Source organism: Oxyura jamaicensis, chromosome 23 (genome assembly GCF_011077185.1).
Source record: "Oxyura jamaicensis isolate SHBP4307 breed ruddy duck chromosome 23, BPBGC_Ojam_1.0, whole genome shotgun sequence".
NCBI classification, from domain to species: domain Eukaryota; kingdom Metazoa; phylum Chordata; class Aves; order Anseriformes; family Anatidae; genus Oxyura; species Oxyura jamaicensis.
In genome coordinates this window covers 659,233-669,419 of record NC_048915.1, presented here as the reverse complement: position 1 = coordinate 669,419, position 10,187 = coordinate 659,233, and the positions used below count along the sequence as shown (strand labels likewise).

Sequence of the window (10,187 nt, the reverse complement as noted above, 5' to 3'; positions counted from 1 at the left end):
CCCGCCCGCCCATTGGCGCGCCGCCGGCGGGACGCCGCCGGGGGTCGCCCCCCTTATCGCCGGGCCCCGCCCCGCGGGTGACGTCACGAGGCCGGCCGCATCCGCGCGTCGCCACGGGCAACGCCGCGAGGCCACGCCCCTTTACTACGGGGCACGCCCCCTCTGCCGCCGCGGCCACGCCCACGCCGGAGGGGACGGGGGAGACCCCCGCCGGCAGGCCACGCCCACTGGACCGCAAGGCCACGCCCCCGCGGGCTCCCCGCGGCCTGCCCGAAAGCCACGCCCACTGCGCGAGGCCACGCCCACTGCGCGAAGCCACGCCCCGCGGGCTGTGTGGGCGCGCCACGTGCGGGGCCCGATCCTGAGCCGTGACCCCCGGTCCGTGATCCCCGATCCCCCGGCGCCCTGATCCCCGGGCCCGATCCTTGGTCCCTGATCCTCAATCCTTGATCCCTGATCCCACCGAGCCCTGAGCCCCGATCCCCAGGTCTGATCCCCCAGTCCCGATCCCTGATCCCCCTGACCCCAGATCCCCAATCCCCGATCCCTGAGCCCTGAGCCCCCTGATCCCCGATCCCTGATCCCAGATCCCTGAGGCCCAATCCCTGACCCCCTGATCCCCGACCCCCTCTCCCCACGCACTGCCCCCGACACCCTCCTCCACCTGCTTTACCCACGTGGGGCCTGGCGCTGCCCCTTCCCTCCCGCGCCCCCCGGCTCCCGCTCGCGTTCCCCAGCAGCCCCACGGTGCCGCCATCGCTGCGAACACCCAGAGCCCTCCGGGTGCCCCATCCCTCGCCCAGCAGGGGCAGACCCCTCCGTGGCTGCAGGACACGGTGCTGCAGCGGCTTGGGCTGCCTCGCCCCGTGCCTCAGTTTCCCCTGGGAAGCAGTCCGGCGGGGACACGGACGGATGCACACAGCTGGGGTGCGGGTGGCGGGCGGGTATTGGGCACCTTCGTGGCTCCGTGCGCCTCCAAGCCACCCGAGCTGCCCAGCGCTCCTGTTCCCGGCACGCCGAGGGTCCCAGCCCAGGCTCGGCAGCCCCCAGCCCCGAGGTGAGGGTGCCCAGGGTGCAGCCCCTCGCTGCGGGTGGAGGCGCAGTGCTGGGAGGGACGGGTCTGTGTCCCGGGCAGAGGCAGCGTGTCCCAGCTGAGGCTGCTGGCACCGGCAGCAGCAGCGCGGGGCTGGCTTCCAGCATCACCTTCCCCAGCACCTGGTTAATTATCACTTAACCGCCTGGCACCAGGCGGGAGCATCTCTATTAAGCTGGCTGCACGCTGCCACCAGCCCGTTAAGCAGCAGGCCTCGCTGCTTGTGCATTGCTGCGTGGCGAGAGCAGCCTCGGGAGCAGGGCTGGGGGCACCCGGTGCCACCATCCCGGTGACATCGTGGCTGGCAGCAGGGACAGCCCGTGGGCCTGCCCTGCTGCCCGGGCTGTTGGCACCGCGTGGCCGTGCCGGGGAAAGTGGGGGGTGAGTGCTGGCATTTTTGGAGGCCCTCCCCAGCCCCGTCCCATGCCAGCAGCTGGAGGTTCCCAGCCCTGCTGGAGGTGGCAGCAGGGCCGGTTAGCTCAGGCTGTGCCAACGCCTCCCCAGATTGCACAAGCGGCCGGTCCGGGATCACGCAAACTTGTCACCCCGGCTGCCCTCCCGTGTCCTAACCACGGGGTGACAGCGCCCTGCAGCACCCTGTGGCGCCCCATGGCACCACCCGGCACCGCCCCAGCTCCCGATGCAGCTCGGTGGGACCGCGGCTGTCACCGCCACGGGAGCCGGCTGGGTGTCCCCAGGGGCCACCCCACAACCTGCCAAATCTGTTCTTTTCCAGGCAGCTTCCAGCAGCATTTGGGCAACCCCTTCCCGCTGGGGTGTGGTGCGCCCCCCAGCTCCTCTGGCTCCACCTTTCTCTGGGTGGTGATGATGATGATGATGAAGATGATGATGATTGGTGGTGATGATGATGTCGCTCAGCACCTTGGCTGATCCCGTGAAGCTGCAGCTCCAGGAGAGGTGCCCTGCGTGTCTCCAGCCTCAGCAAGCTGCCTGCCCTCTCCGGGGGTGGGAAGAATGAGGCTGAAGGGGACACAGAGCTCAGCGGGGACAGGGTGAGCAGGGCCAGCTCGGTGACCTCCTGCCCCGCACACGTGAGCGGCTCCTTGCAAACGAAGGTGGCAGAAGGTGGCTGTGACCTCCCCGTGCCAGCGCTGCCCCCAGAAAGCACCAACCCGGCCTGTGACAGCCGCCAGCGGAGGGACCCCCCAGTGCCGGGGGCTGCAGGGTGCTCCGGGCCTGGGCTGCTGCAAAGCCGGGCTGAACCTGCAGCACGAGGACCCCCGGGACCCCCAGGACCACGTGGAGCCCTGCAGCGTTTGTTCCCTGGGGACAAACCAGGGCAGCGGGGCTTGGGCACGGAGCCACCAGGAGCCGAGGGGACAGGGGCCGTCCGCGAGGCAGATGGGGCCGTCCGCCCGTGCAGCCTGCCCTGCGCTGAAAGGCAGAGCCAGCGTTCGGCGTGCCCTGCGAAATGAAGGTTCGCCCAAAGGCTGGTCGGGGCCGTTGAAGAGGGGGTGTGTGGTGGGGAGATGTCTCCTCGCCGCGTCCCGACGGTGCGGCGCTGAAGGATCTCAGGCGGCGCATGTTAAAAAATGCTTTCACGGAACATAAACCGGGAGTTAAGCGAACGAAATGATAAAGTCAAAATGAAATATTTTTACTTTCCAGAAATGAGCTTGGTGTTTTGACATGATCGGAATAAACATTTTGACACTGCTGAAACAAGAAAGTCAAAGTGATTCCGCTAGACTTCTTCCTGGAGAAAATGGCAGCAAAATCGACAAGTTCCCAGGAAAAGGCTTGATTTCAATAAAAACCTGTTTTCTGATGGAAAACCCCTCCAGGCAGCACCTTCCTGCAGCCCTGCTCAGGGCGCCGCGCTCCCGCAAGCCTCCCGGTCACCTCCCGGGACAGGGGCTGGGGGTTCCCTGGGGCTGGGGTCCCGCAGCCCCCTGAGGGCTCTGCCAGGGCTGGGGGCATGCCGGGGTGCAGGGACCGTCCCCGTCCATGCCCGTGTCCTCTCCCATAACCACGTCGTACCGGGTGGCACGTACCTCTGGTCAGGGGGCATGTCCGTAACAGAAGTTTTCAGTGGAAAACCCAAATCTTCATTTTCAAAGGGCTGGAGCTTGGCTGAAAAACCAAGCGGACGGTTCAGGAGCGCGCTCGTGTAGCCGATAGCTCATTTTTTTGTGAGACGCCAGCTGGGGAGAACGTTTCCTACCAGCCTATGGCGTTCGCTGTCGGCATTGAATTTTGCTCCAGAACGGCGCTTGGGGAGCTCTCTGCTCTTTAATAATAGCAACACTTAATAACAGTTTTCAGTGCTAATTCTTGGTACTAATTCCGTGTGATTAGATGTATCTTTGCTCGATAGAGACCCGTGTAATGTCACGCAGCGAGTTCACAAACCCTCCGACCTCCCCTCCTGGCCCAGCTGCCGTGTCCCAGCACGGGGCAGCGACAGCCCCCGGCACAGCCCCCGGCTCCCCGGCCCCGCACCGGCACCACCCGGACCCCCTGGCACAGCCTGGCGCTGCCGGCTCCCCGCCACGTGCCACAGCCCCCTGGGGATCCCCATGCAAGGCAGGGACCATTTGGCAAGAGACCTGGGTGGGATGTGGCTGGCCCCCAGTGCTGGTTTCCCACAGGTGAGGGCACAAAGCCCTCATTTCTTGCTCCCCGGTCAGGCTTCGCCCTGCTTCCAGGCACGACCGCATCCAAACCAGGGCCTGGGTGCCCCTGAAGCTGCCAGCCCAATTCCTCAGGCTGAGATCGGCCACGGCTTCTTCCACAGCTTCAGCCCCTCTTTGCATTTAGAGGTGCAAACATCGCTCTCGGAGGGTGCGTGTTAAGGCAGCATCCAGGAGCCCTGCAGGAGAGCTTCCTGGTTAGTCTCATCTGCCCGAGTGAGCTGAAAACTGCTAAACACATTGCGTGTGTCAGACCAGATATTATCAGAAATAAGACTACCTTTCGCTGGCACCCACGGCTTGCAGACACGGCTACGAGCTATTTAAATCCTTTCCAGCTGTCTCCCCGTGCTTCCAGCGAGTCGCAGCCCTGACGGGCCGTTTAACCCTTCCCTCCCACCAGGTGATGTGACTTTGGTTCTCCTCTCCTCTCGGGAGCCATGGTGCTCCCCGCGGTGCGGCTCTCAGGGTCCCCGTGGAGTGGAGGAAGGGGGGACGTGCCTTCCCCCACCTGGCACAGGTCACTTCTGGTCCCCACCACCAGCCAGCAGCCGCCTTGCCCAGCTCCCTGAGCTCCAAGCAGGGGAGCTGCCCTCGGCCGGTGCCGGAGCCGTCCTCCACCAGCTGCAGCCTCGCACGCACAGCCCCAGCTGGGGACGGCGCGGGGCAGGGGGTGTCCGGCTGCACCCCGTCCCCTCCAGCCCCAGAGCCTGCCCTGTGCTTTGCTCTTCCCGAGGCCTCCCGTGCTGGCACTCTGCGCCGCCCGGCCCCGTGCTGCCCGGCCAGAACGGCTGACGAGGGCCATCTGCCTGGGCTCGGCGTCCAAGCCGAACGTGCCGGGCGGTTTTGAAGGTCACTGGGCAGGGGCTGAGCTGTGCTCTCACACTTCTGTGTTTCCACACCGAGACCCCGGCATCGCCAAGGCGGGAGGAGGATCACCCTCCTGCGGGAGGGGTGCGGGGGCTGCGTGCATGGCCCCCGCCTGGCCAAAGGGGAGGTGGGCAGGGTCCCAGGTGGGGACAGAAGGTGACAGGAGGTGGTCCAGTTGGACGTCCCAGTGCGACCAGGGAGATGGTGCAGGGACGAGCATGAGCACGGGTCTTGTTTGCTCTGAGCATTTCTCTGCAGGGGTTTCCTGCAAGAGGGAAATTACCTCCACCCAAGGCACAGCCCCTGGCTCCTACAGGGACCGTGGGCATCGTGGCCCCATCACAGCCCCAGGTCCCGCATCGCTGAGAGCATCGCTGCTGGGGATGCACGAGGGCATGGGGCTGGGCTGCTCTGGGAGCCCCACGGGAGCACCCTGCACTGCCGGGTCTCCGCACCCTGCTCCCCTCCCTGCCCCCTCCAACCCTCCCCTTGGCTCCCTCCTGCCCCGGGCACCCAGTGGTGGGTGCGGGCAGGTCGGGGCGTGCAGGGGAGCCCAGCTGGAGGCAGAGGCAGCTGGGACAGGCTGCAGCCTCGGGCAAGCCTGCGGAGATGGGGCTGAGCTGGGGCAGTACAGGGGGGCAGGCGCTGGGAAGCTGGGTGCCCTGGGGCCTTGCCACACCTGGGTGAGATGGAGGGCTGCAGCAAGGAGGGGACACGGACAGCTCGGTGCCTGACCAAGACCTGCAGCTCTGCCCCTCCAGCTGCTGCTCACAGCTGGATGTCCCCAAAGCAGAGGCATCCTCATGGACTCGGGAACCTCCTTCCCCTCCCAAACCCCAGCCGGGGTCAGGCCTCCCAGCCTGTGGGAGCCCACCCGAGCCCTTCCCCGCTGCCTCCCACCCCAGGGAGCGGTGATGCTGTGCGAGGCGAGCACCCGGCCGTGCCAGCCCCTTGCTGGGAAGCCCTGGGTGGGTGCTGGCTGCGCCCTGCAGGAAGGCGATGCTCGCCCCCGCCCCAGGCTCTTGGCCCCATGAAACCCTGGCTGCGAGCCCCGAAAGGCCAAAAATGTGCCTTCGTTCTGTGGAAAATTACAGATGCTTTTTTTTTTTTCCTTCTGAAGGGCTTGGTGGTGTTTTCCCCGGCAGAGGCTGGCTGTTTGTGCTGGGGAGGGAGGCAGGTGCCGGTCAGAGGATATTTTTACCCGAGCCCAGCGCTCGCAGCACGCCGTCCACCCGCCCCGCGCTCCCGCTGACCCCGAGCAGAGGGCGGCTCGGGGAGGACGGCCAGTTCCCGGCCCCTGCCCACAGGGAGGAAAACCCTTTCCAAGAGCGCCGCAGGAACGCGCGGCTCCTCGCGACGCCCCGGGCCGCCGGCTCTGCCCTGCGGCTGCTGTCCAGCAGCTCGGCCAACAAACAGCATGGGGTGGATGCGGTCACCTGCTGCTGGCGTGCCTCGGGGACAGACAGGTCAGTTGGTGCTGCCTGTATTTTGCCTCCAGTGCTCCCCAGCTGCGGCAGTGCCTCAGTTTCCCTGAAGCCTGGTGCAGCACGCGGGAGCTGAGCTGTGCAAGGGGCAGTGCGTGAGGTGCTGCTCCTGCACCAGGCACCTCCGAGACCTCATCCTCAGCCTGGGCGTGCTCCACACATGCACCTCATGTGCCAACTGACCCGCACCAGCACACGAGCCCCTCACAGATTCTGCACATCCTCAGCCCCCAGGCTCATGGAGAATTCCTGGAGTCCCTTAGGATGAACAGGAGCCCACGTTCTGCTCCCCACCCGTCCTGCCCCCATGCAGCGGGATGGTGCCGGGTGTAGCTGGGGTTGGGGGCTGCGGCCAGGGACCAGGAGAGCTGGGACTTTTTTCCCAAATGGCAGTGGAAACCCCAAATCCCTTGGTGGCTGGGCTTTACGTGCCGTGCCCCCAGGGCTTTGTCTTTCTGCAAGGCTCATTGCAAAGGCTGTCCTTCCCTACAAACACTCCTCTTGCCTATCATGGGTCCGGCTGGCTTTGGCAATGAGCTAGGGAGACCGTGTCAAAGCCTGTTCTTGTCAGCAAATGTGGACAAATTATCTAATCTTTTGCGGGCCTACAACAAAATATATGTCTCGAGCCTCCAATGCACTGCAGGCATGCCAATAGCTCGGCAATTAGCTGCTTAAAAGCTGGACAATCTGCACAACTCTTGAAGCACCAGCGAATACGGGATGGAGAATTTCAGTGCCAGGCAATCTGCACTCAAACCCTGCGCGCACCGCTGCCCCGCGGCAGGGACGGGGCTGCTGCACGCAGAGTGGTGAAGGGACGCTTCGGTGGTGGGAGCTGGCAGCGAAACCTTCACAAAGTGCACCGAAATCCTGCCCCGGCACCGAGTGCCCAGCAGAAGACCTGGCCCTGGATGGAGCAGGACAACTGCAGCGCTCGGTGCCTCACTTGTGTCAGAAGCCGTCAGGATGGGAGCCCACAGGCGCACCCTGGCCCGCGAGCAGGGTTGACACGAGCCATGTCCTTGCTCCTGGGGGAGCCCAGCAGCTCAGGCACGGGCAGCCCCCAGTTGGTGGCACGTCCCAAGAGGCTGGCCGGTCCATCAATGGGGATCTGACCGTTGTTTTTTTTTTTCTTAGAAAAGACCCAGAAACACACATTTCCCTATTTATTGTAACAGATTGCATCTGATGGTGCCAATGCAACCTCATTTATGGTTGCTTAACACAGCGGAGGAGGAACTCTACACCGTGCAATTACTACCCCCTTGCAAGCTGTATCACACCTAAGTGATGTCCAAATGCAGCAGGACCTGCCCCGCTCCCAGGCGGTCCCAGCAGCTGGTGGGTGCAGGCAGAAATGGGAGCACCGGGGGTGTCCCAGAGCTCCACCGTGCTGAGCCTTACAGGCAGCACAGAGACCGAGGGGCCGGAAGGAGGTCAGTGGGCCTTCAGCACGGGGAACACCTGAGAGGAAGCTGCCAAGGGGTTATGCCTGCAGAAGGCGGTGTTTAAATCTCCAGACAGGGCTACAGAAAATGGCAGTGCCCTGTGTTTCACCCTGCAGGCACAGGGCGAGCTCTGCACAGACCCTGATCACCATCGTTTCCCCCCACGTGGGACAGACTTACAGGAACCCCACTGTGCACTGGGTTAGGGAGATGTTCCCACCGCTGTTCCATAAGAGATGTGATGCGTTGGGGTGGGAGCACTTCGTCCCCCACAGCCACTTCCAAAAGCCCAGCACTGGTTATAAATCCACACCAAAGGCTGCTTATTGACACCTCGAGCACTCCCCCCGCAGCCGGTGCACGCCACCAGTCCTCTGCCCCCCAGAGCACCGAGGGATCACGCCGTTTGTTTCCTTGGAGCCACCACGGCCACCGCGGGCGTCCCAGGCCGACGCGATGAGCAGCGTCCCCGCAGCGCGGGGTGTGCTGCCTGCCGGGGCAGGACGCGCTGGCCCCGTGCCCGGCGCAGGGCGGTGCTGCACTTTCTCCTTTCCACGGGGAGGCTGCAGCCAAGCCGACTTCCCCACCCTGAGCATCCCCACCCTGCCCGGCATCGCCTCCTCCCACCTCCCCGGGGAGCCTTCGGGAGGGGTGGCAGGCGCTGGGGCTTGGCTGCTGCCCACAGGGGACGAATCCTCCCCCCTGGGCCGCCGCCTCCTTTGGAAATGGTGGTGCTGCAGCACCAGCTGCGGCTGCTGGTTTGCCCAGCGAGCCCCCAGATGGTGATTTTGATCCCCTCCTGGGTTTTCACCGGTTGTCCTCATATCTCCCATGTTGTCCTCGGAGGCCACCTCCCCACGTGCCCACCTCTGTCCGGATGGCAGGGACCATGCCCATGTGCAGGACACATGCTGGGACGCTTGGGAAGGAGGCTCCCCCTCTGCACGGCCCCCAGAGACCTGACGCGTGTTGGGTCACGGTGGACATCACAAAACTGGAGGCAGTTCAGGGGCTGACACCGAGCTGCTCCAGGGGCTGCAGGGTGTATGAGAGGCATGGGGAGGTGGGTTTGCTCGGCCCAAGCACCAGAAAGCTCTGGGGAGCTCCGAGGCCACCTGAGAGGGGGTCACTGGGAGGATGAAAGGCAACAGGCATGAGCCGAAACGGGATCGGTTCGGACTGGAGATGGGGAAACACTTTTTCATCACAGGGACGTCAAAAGTCGGAGCAGGTTGCCCAGGGAGGTTGTGCAGTCTGTGTCCGTGGAGGCGTTTAGGACCTAACCGGTCTTGAAAAAAGTCCCTGAACAGCCTGGTCTGACCCTGCTTGAAGCAGAAGCTTGCATGGCAGACCTCCAGAGTCCCTTCCTCCCTGAATTTTCCTAGCACGCTGTGTTGCTGCAGGTGGTGGGGTTTTCTCTTCCTGTACAGCTTTTCCCTTATTACCTCTTCTGTCTGAATTCCTTAAAAAGCCATTTTGCTGGTGAAGGAATGTCTTGGGAATGGCTCTCTGCTTTCACTTCAGGAGCATTCAAGATTGTTTCCATTTCCTGGTGGCTTGGGGGACTTTTCACACCCGTGATTGATAGCGAGCCGCATACAGCCAGCCCTACGTGAGCGCTGAAGTTGCAAAGCAAAGCAACTCCAACCCACAGAAATGTCAGAAGTGAGATAGTCCTCGGCACAGTAACTGTGCCTTCTTATACATATTCAGGCTGCAGGGTATTTAATTACGAGATCCCAGATTATTAGCACGCGCTCCTGCCTTGTTTGGGGAAGGAGGGATGATGCATCTGGAATGACGAGGCTGCTCGGCACCTCCTGTTCCCCAGTCTCCGTCAGTGAGTCACAGGCTCGTCCACGTCCTGCGCTGAGCAAGGCAGAAGGGGCCCGTGCTGCTCCCGCTGTGACCGAGACAGGAGGCACCAGCAGTGCATTAACCAGGGAACCCTTCAGACCCAGCAGTGTTACCTGCGTCCTCCTCCCCCGATCATCTCACCTGCCCCACTTGAAAGTTATCGTTTAGTCCCAGGGGCAGGTCCTAGGAAGAAGGGAGGGACGGGGCAGGACGGCAGTAAGGCTCTGGCCACGTTGACAGGGGGACGCAGCCCCCAAGCTGCCTGCACCAGGACACAGCCAGAGGGGAGGGAGGTCACCAGCGCCTGCCCAGGCTGGTGCTGAGCCCCTTGGGCAGAGCCCAGACCCCCCCAGCAGCTGCAGCCGGGGCTGAGCCCACCCTCTGCAGGCAGAGCTGTGCCCACGGGGGGCTGTGCTCCCCAAGGAGCCCCAACGGAGCAGGCAGGGAGCTGGGCTCCCTCCGCCGACAGCAGTTCCAAATCTGCTGGCATGCATCCATTGCAGAAAAAAAATAATAATAAAAAATTGTTCAGCCAAGCAGGCTTCCCTGGCACGGGGACCGGGGCTGGGCTGTCCCCTCCTTCCCCCCCCCCCCATGCCGCAGTGCCTGCCCCGTGCCAGGCGGGCAGGCACGGGCAGGGAGCGGGGCTGGCAGCAGGGATCAGCCCTGGAGGCTGCGCAGCTCCCACGGGGCGCGGGGAGCGGGGGCCTGGCTTAGCCACAGGCTGCCGGGGTCTGCTGGAGCCCAGCATCCCCCCGGCAGCAACGGCGGAGGGAGA

The 10,187-nt window shown here is 64.1% G+C and overlaps 1 protein-coding gene across 1 annotated transcript in view; it reads right to left on the bottom strand.

Annotated features, from left to right (window-relative positions):
* FOXO6 (forkhead box O6) overlaps positions 1 to 1,727 on the bottom strand; it is a 30,575-nt gene extending 28,848 nt beyond the window's left edge. The window contains exon 1 of the mRNA XM_035345694.1: positions 1,720 to 1,727. The gene's annotated coding sequence lies outside the window, so the exon portion shown is untranslated. The remainder of the gene's footprint in view (positions 1 to 1,719) is intronic.
* Positions 1,728 to 10,187: the final 8,460 nt, after the last annotated feature.